Source organism: Pezoporus flaviventris, unplaced genomic scaffold (genome assembly GCF_033815535.1).
Source record: "Pezoporus flaviventris isolate CSIRO_AGI_PZ_B2104156 unplaced genomic scaffold, CSIRO_AGI_Pfla_v1 ptg000089l, whole genome shotgun sequence".
NCBI classification, from domain to species: Eukaryota; Metazoa; Chordata; class Aves; order Psittaciformes; family Psittacidae; genus Pezoporus; species Pezoporus flaviventris.
Window position 1 is genome coordinate 20,024 of NW_026892637.1, and position 13,361 is coordinate 33,384.

The window sequence follows — 13,361 nt, forward strand, 5'->3', positions numbered from 1 at the left end:
AGCTCTCCTTGTAGTCCATGGCTGCACAAAATTTTCCTGATTTGAATTAATAATGTTTAACCTTGGATAATAAAATATGCTTTTTGTTAATCAGATTTATTGATGTAGTAACTTCAGTGATTTCTCAGTTCATGGAAAAAGAAAGGGTTTAATAAAATCATAAACTGGTTTCCAGTGGAACAGCTCTTAAAGACCATCCAATTCCACCCCCCCAACATCCCCCACCTTCCATAAGACCAGATTGCTCCAAGCCCCATCCAGCGTGGCCTTGAACACTGCCAGGGACAACCTGTTCCAATGCCTCTCCACCATCACAGTAAAGAATTTCTTACTAATATCTAATTTAAATCTACTCTCTTCCAGTTTAAAACTGTTACCGTTGTCCTATCACTGAACTTTCTGATAAAGAGTTCCTCCTCATATTTCCTGTAGGTCCTCTTTACAGTACTGGCAGGCTGCTATAGGTTCTCTGTATATTAGAGAAGTCTGGAGCCTTCTCTTCTGCAGGCTGAACAAGCCCAACTATCTCAGCCTTTCCTCATACAGGGGGTGGTGCATCCCTAATTGTTTTTGTGGACCTCCTCAAGCAGATCCATGTCCTTCTTGTGTTGGGGCCCCAGAGCTGGACCCATTACTGCAGGCTGGGGCCTCACGAGAGCAGAGTATAGGGGAAGAATAACCCCCCTTGACCTGCTGATCACAGTCCTTTTGGTGCAGCCCACCACAAGGTTTGCTTTCTGGGCTGCAGGCACAAACTGCTGGGTCATGCTGAGCTTCTCATCAACACCCCCAAGTCCTTCTCCGCAGGGCTGCTCTGAATCTCTCCTCTGCCCAGCCTGTAGCTGTGCCTGGGATTGCTCTGACCCAGGTGTAGGACCTTGCACTTGGCATGGTTAAACTTCATGAGGTTGGCATCAGCCCACCTCACAAGCGTGTCAAGGTCCCTCTGGATGGCATTCCTTCCCTCCAGGGTATCAACCGAACCACACAGCTTGGTGTCATCAGCAAACTTGCTGAGGGCACACTCAGTCCCACTGTCCATGTCAGTGACAAAGATGTTGAACAGGATCCATCCCAACACCAACCCCTGAGGGACACCATTTGTCACTGGTACCCTGTTGGACATTGAGCCATTGACCACAACTCTTTGCATGCAGCCATCCAGACAGTTCTTTGAGTGGTCCATCCATCAAATTGATGTCCAATTTAGAGACAAGGATGTCGTGTGGGACAGTGTTGAACACTTTGCACAAGTCCAGGTAGAATAAGTCGGTTGCTCTTCTCATGTCGTCCAGTGTTGTGTCCCCATCATAGAAATCCACCAAAGCGGTCAGGCATGATTTGCCCTCTATGAAGCCACGCTGCCTGTCAGCAGTCACCTTATTTTCCATGTGCCTTAGCATAGTTTCCAGAAGGACCCACTCCACTGCCAGGCACTGAGGTGAGACTGACTGATCTGTAGTTCCTTGGGTCTTCCTTTTTTTCCTTTTAGAAATGGGGATTATATTTCCCCTTTCCAGTCTTGGGGAACTTCACTGCCACAGCTTCAGAAATACAATGGATAGTGGCTGAGCCACTTTACCTGCCAGTTTCCTCAGGACCCACAGATGCATCTGCACTGGGCTGACCCTGGCTGGATTCCAGGTGCCCACCAATGCTACTCTGTCACTCCCCCTTCTCAGCTGAACAGGGGAGAGAAAATACAACAAAAGGATTGTGGATGTAGGTAAGGGCATGGAGAGATCATTTGTTAATTACCATTATGGGCAAACTTGGACTAAAGAAAGTGATTTATAGCTAATGAAATTAGAGCAGGAAACGAGAAAGGAAACCAAATCTTAAAATACCTTCTCCCCACACCTCCCTTCTTCCTGGGCTCAGCTTCAATCCCGATTTGTCAACCTCCTTCCGCCAAGCAGGGGAACAGAGAATGGGGGTTGTGGTCAGTTCATCACAAGTTGTCTTTGCTGGCCCTTCCTCCTCAAGGGAGGACTTCTGACACTCTTCCCCTGCTCCAGCGTGGGGTCTCTTCCATGGGTACAGTCCTTCTGGAGCAGACTGCTCCAGCGTGGGTCCCTTCCATGGGTGCAGTCCTTCAGGAACAGACTGCTCCAGTGTGGGTCCCGACAGGGTCAATTCCTGCAGCAAACCTGCTCCAGTTTGGGCTCCTCTCTCCAAGCAGCCACAGCTCCTGCCAGAAGCCTGCTCCAGCACAGTGTTCCCACAGGGTCACAGCCTCCTTTGGGCATCCCCCTGCTCAGGCATGGGGTCCTGCATGGGCTGCAGGTGGAGATCTGCTCCTTCATGGACCTCCATGGGTTGCAGGGGCACAGCTGCCTCACCATGGGCTGCACCATGGGCTGCAGGTGAAATCTCTGCTCCAGCACTGGAGCACCTCCTCTCCTCCTTCTGCATTGGCCTTGGTGTCTGCAGAGCTGTTGCTCTCACATATTCTCACTCCTGTTTTTGGCTGCTGCTTTGCAGCAGCTCTTTTCTCCTTCCTTAACTGTGCTATATCAGAGCCACTACCACCACTGCTGATGGGCTCAGCCTTGGTGAGCAGTGAGTCCATCCTGGAGCTGGCTGGCTTTGGTTCTATCGGATAGAGGGGAAGCTTCTGGTAGCTACCAAAACCTCACCAAGCAAACCAAATACACATCTCAACAGGTGCCATGGACTTAAGCACATTCAGGTTCCTTAAATGGTCTCAAAACTAGTGCTCTAAACAGCCAAAGGGTTGTTTTTCTGAGGTTTGGGATCCTTTACTTTTTGCTCATGCTGTACCCCTCAAGACAGAGAAATTCACCAGGACATGATCACTGCAGCCCAGGCTACCTCCAATCTTGACTTCTCCAGTAAGTTCTGCATTAGTGAGCAACAGGTCCAGCAGTGCCTCTCCTCTGGTTAGGCTCTCCATCTCCTGTACTAGGAAGTTGTCCTCAGCTTCTTAGATGAAGAAACTAAGTGTGATGACTGAAATTGGGCTATTTTTTTGCAGTTAAGTCTTACAGCTACTAAAAATTATGATGGAAGTCCTGAACTGAAAGTATTTCACATGATGATTTTATGAGATGATACAAGGTTGCATGGGGGAAGAAGACAGAACCAAACTAATATAAATTCTAGGAAAATTGTCTTTTTTTTAGCCAAGAAAAATAAAATCATTAAGTTTTGTGTGGTTTTGAGTGAATGCTGTTCATTTTACCCACATAATTGCTTATTAGATGTAAGTACAGGTCCCAGTGTGCACTGTTGTGCATGAACATTGACCTTTTATTTCACACTGCTTGCTCAACTGCCCTCTGTTATTCAGTCTAGCTCTAATGTTTGACTAAACTATGCGCATTTACCTTACAGTATTTTTAACTATTCAAATAGTTAACTTTCTTGTCTTTGCTCTCTTGTCATTGTCCCATTAGATCTTTTTCCTTCATCTGTTCATAAATACTTTGTATACTGCAATCCTTTCACTTTATTACTAATATTATGAAGCTCAAATACTTCACTGACCCTGGATGCCTCCTTCTGTGGTGACATTGTTAAGTTGAAAAAAAAATGTTAACATTAAGTAGCTTTTCTAGTTCTATAAGGAAAAAAAAAACCCAACAACTTACACCACCATCCCCCCAAAAAAACCCAAATCACTGAGAAAAAGTTAGGATAGTCTATAAATGGGTGCTGTACAGAAGATGCAATATTAATTTTCGTAACACAAAATCAAATCTCATCCAAGTAAATTATCAGAATAGATTTAAAAGAAAACACTTCATATAAAGCTTTATATTAAATTATCGGATTCACCACCATAAAATGTGTTGTAAAGGTTAAGTAGAAATTTTTAAAAAATGCAAGTTTGCAGAATTTAGATTCACAAGTTGTTATTAAAGAAAACTGACAGTCAGAAAACCCTATGCTGCTAATCACTGGACCCTGAGGAGATATACGTAGATACCCTTGATACCTTCCTGCAGCTCCAGTGTCCTACGGCATTCCCTACAGCCTTTTGGCTTAGGCTTGGAAAACGCTCAGGAGCCCAAACTTGAATATAGAACTTTTTCCTTCTGCTCAGTTAAGCCACACACCACAGCAAAAGAAAGGCTGTAGAAAGAGGAAATAAATTTTCTCTCATGGCCTAAAATGCCTTATCGGTTTTTAAAGGAAACAGGTTCAGACTGAAATAGAGCTAAGTGGAAGCTGTAGATCCTAGAAAAATCCTGGCAAGTGAAGGGAGCAAGTTCTCAACAATTAGGGAGGTTGGGCAGTACGTCTAAAGACAGAGTTGGGTTCTTCTCCGTACATGTCTAAATGAGAGTTGTTTAATTGGAATTAACACATCCATAAAAGCTAATATCGGGACTCTACCTATGTGCATGCTATGAAATAAGGATTTGTTTAGCTTAATGTCAAATTTTAGCTCTACAAAGCTAACATTAAAAACATACGGGAAAGAACACTCAGAGCTACCAGTCTGAGTAAGATGAAAATCTGATCTAACCCACAGTCACTCTATAGCAGATAGTGTAGGCATGGATAGTTACAACCTTTCTTGGAGGAGAGATACTGGCAGGACTACTTCCAACCAGGTGGACCCTTCTGTCACTTCACTGGTCCCAAGTCAAGGGCCAAAAATGAACAACCTGCATTTACTTTGTTTAGCTAAGTCCATAAAGTACATTTGCTACATTGATGGCTTGGCTTCACAAGCTAAGATTTGGGAAGGGCTTTAACCGCGCTTACTACAAGCACGATGACCAAGGGCATGTGGGATACACAAATCTGTTTGGAAAAAAGGCTGCTTAGGCAATCAGGAAGTGTCTGACCAGGACTGTCATCTCCTGAGCGATCTCAAGCCACCCATGTGCTGGTCCGCCTGCATGCAAGGTTGGATCTGCAGCTTCCCATGCCCCTTGTCACCTGCCGTTTAGACCCTCACCTGTCCATACAGACAAGTGAGAGTGAGCCCTTCCAGCCTGCGCAGTGGACTTTTTAGGTGAGGCACAGCGTGTGCAGAACTGGCTCCACCGTTTACACCTGAGGTTTAACTGCCACAGCCTAGCTAGCTAGGATGGTGACGGCAAAGTCCGCAGGTCGTAGGTCTTGTAAGAGTGTCCTTCTCTTTGATGGGAGACCTTACAAGGCCAGACGAGCTCCATCAGCCCGGGTTTGAAGACAGGAGTTTTCCTTCTCCTATGAGGAAGGCCTGTCTTCGCTAACGAAGATTCGGGAAGAGCTTTACCCACACATTCTGATCTAGACTGCCATTTCCTGGGTCAATCTCTATCGACCGATGACCCAACAGCGCAACATCAAGTGTCTAGGCAGGATTCTGACTTAGAGGCGTTCTGTCATAAGCCCGCAGATGGTAGCCTCGCACCAGTGGCTCCTCAGCCAAGCACACGCACCAGGGATCTGGACCTGTGGTTCCTCTTGTACTGAGCAGGATTACTATTGCAACAACACATCATCGGTGGGGTAAAATTAACCTGTCTCACGACAACCTAAACCCAGCTCATGTTCCCTATTAGTGAGTGAACAATCCAACACTTGGTGAATTCTGCTTCACAGTGATAGGAAGAGCCGACATCAAAGGATCAAAAAGCAACGTCGCTATGAACGCTTGGCCGCCACAAGCCAGTTATCCCTGTGGTAACTTTTCTGACACCTCCTGCTTAAAATCTAAAAAGCCAGAAGGATCGTGAGGCCCCACTTTCATGATCTGTATTTGGACTGAAAATCAAGATCAAGCGAGCTTTTGCCCTTCTGCTCCACAGGAGGTTTCCATCGTCCCTGAACTGAGCAGGATTACCATACACAAGGTACATTAATATGTAGTTATGAAACACTTTGTCGTGAAAAAGCCACAAAGGATCAGAGGAAGACGTGAGCTTTCTGCTCATGATAAAGCTATGGCACTAGAACAACTTAGCAGGTGCTTAACATCCAGTGCGTTATTTTCAAAATGAGCTTGTGTACCATTTCAGCTGCATGGGCCAGGAAGAGAGCAGAGTCATTTCATACCCACCAGTGTGAAGTCATTAAGTGAAATTCCCATATATTCCCTTTTGGAATCCAAGTACTTCTTTTAATATCCAAAATGTCTTGTAACAGGGCAAATTAGAATACCCAGTTTTTACCAGACATGATACTGACCTGTTCTGGATGATATCAGCAGACATTTTCTGTTAGGACATATTTTCACAGAGATTAATTACATTGGACACCTTGCACTATAGAGGTCTACACAGTAAATCTGCTTTAGGGTGCATTTTGTTCATTTGTTCCTGCCTTATACCGCTGATAACGAACGCTGTGTACCCTTCTCCTCCCTACTCAGTGTTATCCAGGCTTCTTTTCTCATTTCTTGCTATTTAGGATAAATTGTCTTGATGATGAGAAACAACAGTAGAAAGGAGAAGACATGGACAGTGGGTTTAAATCTAATACTGAGTATTAAATCTGTCACTTGAGTATGTTTCATGGAAAAAAAATTCTATTTTGGATGTGGTTTGGTGTAGATTCCATTGTACATAGCTTGTACTTTAAGTACACAAGTTCATAAACTCTTGAATAGCTTTTTCTTAGCGCTATGTATGCATACCTTGTACAATAGCGCAAGGGAAAGGTCAGGAGGCATTGAAACTTTCACTCTTACTGCTTATGGCAAGAAGTAGCAGTCTGGATCAGTATAAGTTCAAATCCTGTCTTTGAATGAAAAAGTAATGTTTCTTTCAAAAAACATTTCTTTTCTGGGTATGATATAGCCTTGCTCTCCTAACCTACAGGTTGGGCAGAGAAGAGGTTTAGAGCAGCCCTGCGGAGAAGGACTTGGAGGTGTTGATTGGTGAGAAAATGAACATGAGCTAGCTTCAGTGTGCACTCACAGCCCAGAAAGCCAACCGTATCCTGGGCTGCATTAAAAGGAGCGTGACCAGCAGGTCAAAGGAGGTGATCCTGCCCCTCTACTCTGCTCTCGTGAGACCTCACTTGGAGTATTGTGTGCAGTTTTGGTGTCCTCAACATGAAAAGGACATGGAACTGTTGGAACAAGTCCAGAGGAGGGTCATGAGGATGATCAGGGGACTGGAGCACCTCCCGTATGAAGATAGGCTGAGGAAGTTGGGGCTGTTCAGCCTGGAGAAGAGAAGGCTGCATGGAGACCTCATAGCGGCCTTCCAGTATCTGAAGGGGGCCTATAGGGATGCTGGGGAGGGACTCTTCATTAGGGACTGCAGTGGTAGGACAAGGGGTAACGGGATAAAATTTAAACAGGGGAAGTTCAGGTTAGATATAAGGCAGAAGTTCTTTCCTGTTAGGGTGGTGAGGCACTGGAATGGGTTGCCCAGGGAAGTTGTGAATGCTCCATCCCTGGCGGTGTTCAAGGCCAGGTTAAACAGAGTCTTTGGTGACATGGCGTAGTGTGAGGTGTCCCTGCTCACAGCAGGGGGGCTGGAAATTGATGATTTTAAGGTCCTTTCCAACCCTAATTATTCTATGATTCTATGCTTCTAAGTAAGTGAGAAATCACCCAGCAGAGACACAGATATTCCCCTCACTCCTGCCTTTGGCTATTGATAATGATGCAAATTAGTCTGTCATAATGGTTTCACATTATTAATCAAAAAGTATATCTTCTGCCCCAAAAGAATACACATCCCTGAAAAATGCTACAGCCACTGCTCAGGCTCTCACACCTGAATACTCAGATACAGAACTTGAGCTCTTCTTATCTGTTACAGTCCTTCAGCCAAAATTTAAGAAGCTTTAATAGTTACCCTTGCTTCAAAATAAGACACCTGTAATTCCAAATGGAAGAATTATAAAAAGCATTGTGACTGTTGATACCAGCACGTTTATAATTAGCTGCACTTTGGAGTCTATGACTTTGACATTTATTTCATCAGCATCAGATCTGTAACCAAGTGATCACATATTCAGTTTCACATGCTCAGTGCTATATTTATAAACCAGTACAAATGTAACCAACTTCTAATGAAGAGTCAAGCAAAGCCAATTCATCAAAACATTGTGGAGCAATAACAAAAGGCTGGGATTGTAACAAAAATGGTCACTGCTGAAACCATGTCAGCCTAGACAAGCAAATTCTTCCTGGTACAGAGTATGCCTTTGAAAACACTGTCCATCTTGACAAATCAGATATAGCAATAGTAATTAAAAAGCTAAAATCCAGAAAGCATCCTATAGTGAAGCCCAGCACATGAGTGATGGCAAACTGTGGACTGCTGTAACTGTTGACATCCTTGAGATTTTGCTTTTAAAATGTCCTGAACTGAAGCTCTGACACACAGCCTGGGGGTGGGACACATCAAACCAACCCTCGCCCAAAAATCCAACCACCCAAACCAACAAAACATGTTTCCCCCCACCTACAGGTGATGATTATTCAGATAGTTTTTATTGTATTTAGAAGAATTTCTTGTGGGAGAGAAATGCAGGAGAAAAGAAATTCCTTCCCATCATTTTAGGAAGTACAGTTTGTCAGGCTGCTGATAACGTCTAGATCCTTTAAAAGCAGCTGTTACAAATAATTTTGAGCTTAAAATTAATACAACAGTAATCCAAAACGATGTACCCAGGTTATTCATATCTTAATCATCAGCTCTTTAGTGTTCATGTGGATTGTTTGTGTAACGAAAGTGTTTTTAGCATGCTTCATCCGCGGCTGCAGGAGTCACAATTCAGACACCTATTTAAAGGTGTCTGTGGTTCTAGCTGATGACAGAATCTCATCTGTCTGTTCTTCAAAGAACTGATAGCCTAGTCTTCAGTTTCGTGACCTGAGCATGAATCAGATAACCATCCTGGAGCTGAGTTTTGGGAACTCCAGTTCCACTGGACATGATCAGAGTCTACAGCTGACAGCTGAACTGCAGACATTGTCAGCAATGGCAAATACTTTATGCTTGCATGGCAATTTTTGCACCCCACTATTCAGTAATTTTTCTAAAAAGAAGTGGTTGCTTTGATGTGCTTTGGAGTTGTAGAAGAGATCAGGCAGAAGCGTAAGCTCACATTCTTACTTCCTTTTTCTGAAGAACAGGAAACTTCATAATATCCTAGATCAGAAGAGACTGAACATTCCCTATGTTACTGTGGCTTCTGAATGTTATTACTCCTTTCTATCACTTCAGAGTCATGTATTAGAATCAGAGATTGTTTACATCATGTTGCTATCTCTATGAGCTTTGAGAAGCGTACCTAAGATTCATAGCTGAGCCAACCTTACTAAAATGCAAAACTGCCCTTGGACTCCAAGATCTTAATTAAAACCTTATCAATTCATATACAGACAATTGGTTAATCGGAACATGACAACCTTGAGCAGTGTCAATCAGGCTTCTTGGTAAACTTCAATTAGTCTTTGTGTTTTCTATAATAACCAGTGGTGATTAAAATAAATGCCATGACAGCAACTATCAGTAAGGACAGATTTCTTTGATTTTGACTGTTACTAAATAAAGTAATATTGTACTTGGCTGGGTTTATTTGATTAGGCCCATATCTGTGGAGTACCGGTGCAGCTTAAAGCCCTTCACAGTTCTGACATTGCTGCACATCAGATAAGCAGGAGGCTTTTCCATCATGTTCCCCCAGTATTGAGCTTTAATACAGTCAAGAAAAAGGTGTCAGTCGCAAGCCTGTCACCATGCGTGGCATAATTCATGGATAAACTATAACCTGCAGAATCAGGTCAAGTCTGGGAGAATGGTGCTTTCGGTTGCGACTGACTCGGTAGAAAATCTCAATCTGATGGAGTGCTACTTGCCATTCTGCTGTGGTTTAAACCTAGACAGACAGCTCGTTCTCTCACTCCCACTGAGTGGTGCCGGGTTGGAAGCAGTCAAGGCCTGCTCCCCACCCCCTCCCCTGGGGGCTCTCCCCTTCCCCACTCCCGGAGGGATGGGGAGCAGAATCGAAAGAATGCAACTCGCACGGGTTGAGACAAGAACAGTCCAGCAACCAATGTACAACACAGATCACCACCGCTACCACCAATGACAGCAATGATAAGAGAAAATAACAAGGGAAGAGAATACGATACCACCCGCTGAGAAACGAGTACGACCCGGAAGACCCCGTGTCCTTCTGGGTAACTCCCAGTTACCCCCCCCAGCATGACGTGCTGTGGTATGGAATACCTCCCTGGCTAGCTTGGGTCAGGTGTCCTGTCTCTGCTTCCTCACGGCTTCCCCTCCTCCCTGGCAGAGCATGAGACTCAGAAAGTCCTTGGTCAGGGTAATCATTACTTAGCAACAACTGAAAACATTGGTGTTATCAGCACTGTTCCCAGGCTGAAAGTCGAAACACAGTGCTCACTAGCTACCAAGAAGGAGAAAAATTGACTGCTACTGCTGAACCCAGGACACATTCAGATACAATGAGATCCAAACTGGCACATATGTGAAGAGGGAAAATGACAGTAGCGACACTTCTAGGCTATGCGTACAGTACCGAGCCCCTGAGACTTCTCCATTTTCAGAATACATAGGTAGAGCAAACATCATGTTGTGAGCAAATCGATCTAGCAACATGAACACCTTGTCACAGGCAGCATTAGAAGGTTACAAGGAAGAGCAGACCACAGCTGCCATCACAAACTCAACTCCACAAAAGACTGAGATTGGTAAAAAATTACTGCCTTTTCCTAGCAAATTAACTGAACACTTCTGCAAATAGTTTTATGAGTTTTGAAGATGGCATTGAAATTAACTGTTGTGTTCACCTGGATTTTGCTGCAGATCAAAGAACTGCGGTATTGAAAGACTGGCGTAATAAGAGTTTATGGATGCAAAGTTTTGCCAGAAAAACACATGTGCTTTTTCTTTGTGTTTTTGTGAGAGATTGGGTAATGCTAATGAAGGCTGCTATGGTTAGTTACAGGCATATAACCTTGGGAAAATAAGTCTGTCTTGAAACCTTGAATATGCTTTAGTATTTTGGTAAAATGACACCAGATTTTCTGTATTTTATAATGTATTTGAAGCTATTAGGAAAAAAAAAAAAGTTCAATAACCAGCATATAAAACAGTCTGGGAAGGTATCTCCATGTTGCATCTGTTTACTTAAAATCTGAAATTCATCTTTCATGAGTTTTGAGAGAAACTGCTTTTTTTTTTTTCAGTGTTTTGGTTTGGTTTGCTTGATTTAGTCTACCGTGAGGTGTTTTGGTTTAGTTTGGTTTTTTTTTTGCTTTTGTTGTTAGGTTTTATTTTATTTGCTTATTTATTTATTTACCTTCAAATTGTTTTAGCATAACAACTTTCTGATCGAAACACTTTCACTTATTCCCAAAGGTGACATTCTAGTGATTAAACCAGGGAGACTCTATTTCATGCATATTCTCAGGCAATACTAACAGTATACTTTAGTTCAGATTGTTTCCAGGTTAAACAATGAGTACTCCAAGGTACCTCAGCAGTGCCGAACTACTCATAATTATAATCAGCCATGGTTACAAGCAGTTCTTTGTTCTGCAAACGTTTTGAATTCTGTACTTTAGGAAATTTATCGTGTCAAACGAAACATAATCTTGCCTTCTCTATTTGGCAACAAATGCTGCTTGCAGGTGCTTCCAAATGAGCTTATGAATTATAGTTAGCCAAGACAAATGTAATTTTGGTGGTATTCCTATTCTAATTGTAATTTAGGTTGCATTTAATGAGTTGCTGGACACTGCTTCAGGCAGAAAGACTTAAAATACAAATTAGAATCATAGAATCATAAGAATTCATAGAATCAAACTAGATTAATGTTGCCATTTACTTGGTAAATAACCAGTCCTTTACTATTTATAATAAATAATTTCTGTGACAATCTGTTGCTCAAATTTCCTTAAGATTATAACGTGGTGGTTTTTTTTTTCCATTTAATAGAACACTGCTGGATTTTGATTGGTGACAAGACAAGTCATATTCTTGGTGTCATGGTCTAGAGACATCTTTGCCAAAACATTAAAGTAGCCACAGAAACAAATTACAGCACTTAAAATCAGTATCTCTAATAATAGTTCATCTTTAGTACTTTTTTTGATTTTATTTAAGAGAACTGCTTAATTTTAAGTCTACTTGCACTGAGTTTAAAGCTTTAAATGGTTAAATTATTGATTTATATTAATAAATGCTGCCAAAGAGCAAGTGTTAGCTTACAACATTGCTGTGTATGCACAACCTGATGCAGGTTTTTGTTTGAATTTGCAGCATGTTGGTATTTCAGTATCGTTCCTTTTTGGACTTGTGTCTCTTTCACTGTTAGAGGGTTTTGTTTTGTGAAAGTCACTGCACTGAAAGTTGTATCTTAATTAGATCTAGGAATGTATTGCTTATAGTCCTGCAACACTGAACTGCAACCCTGGAAAATCAGGTAATTAATTTTTGTATTTAAGAGAAGAATCCAAGAGCTGAGGTCAATGTGAACCAAGTTGCTTAATATAAAGGGAGCAGATCTGTGTTTCATCATGGAAAGGTGAAACTGTTCAACTGAACTGAATTTAAAGTTAGTCAGTCTGTTCAGAATAATGCTCCTGCCTGTTTTGCAAATTAGAAATTCAACTAGACTTTATCAAGTAGTTCCCAGATGGCCCTAAATTTGCAGGACAACCACTGACTGCAAACAGGAGCTTAGTTTTTATGCTCTTCACATATGAAGGCTAAGGCTGCACAGTCAATACATTCTTTAACTGTATGTAAGCTTGACAAAAATAGTGTAATCTGATGAAAGTCCCTTGTACATGATGGAAACCTGGCAACATTGAACATAGTCTATTATTTAGGAAGATGAAATATTGAAGAACTGTCACAGGTATAAAAATAGTACCGTAACCGCATATGTGAGGATCTCAGCAGACTTCTGCTAAGAGCAACACACGAATTCAAAAGTAAATTTCCTCCTACAGCTCAGGCTGATATGGGCAGTAACAACAAAGCTGAATTTCAGAAACATTTGTGAGTCTCTGGGCTGCTAACTATGAGATGATTAACTCAGAAAGCAAGCTCTCACATATGGGTTACAGTCCAGGAACACTGAAGCTGCAAATAACAACTGTGTCTTGACTGAGTTAGTCAAACAGTGACTGTTCTACATCAAGAAAACTGTAGCTGCAAAAGCATTCAAATTTTATAATGTAACACAGATACAAATTTTGTGAAATACTACATCTCTAAATCAACTGTGAATTACTGTAAGAGAAGCAGCACTTTTTAGAGAGCCAAGAGTCATATAAACCGAATGAAACTGGGAGAGGACAGACAGAGCCCCAGTAGGATGTATGATAGGAATAGTAATTAAAATGAGAGATCTCATATCATGCCAGAAACATCCAGAAGCAAATCAGCTAACTCTATATA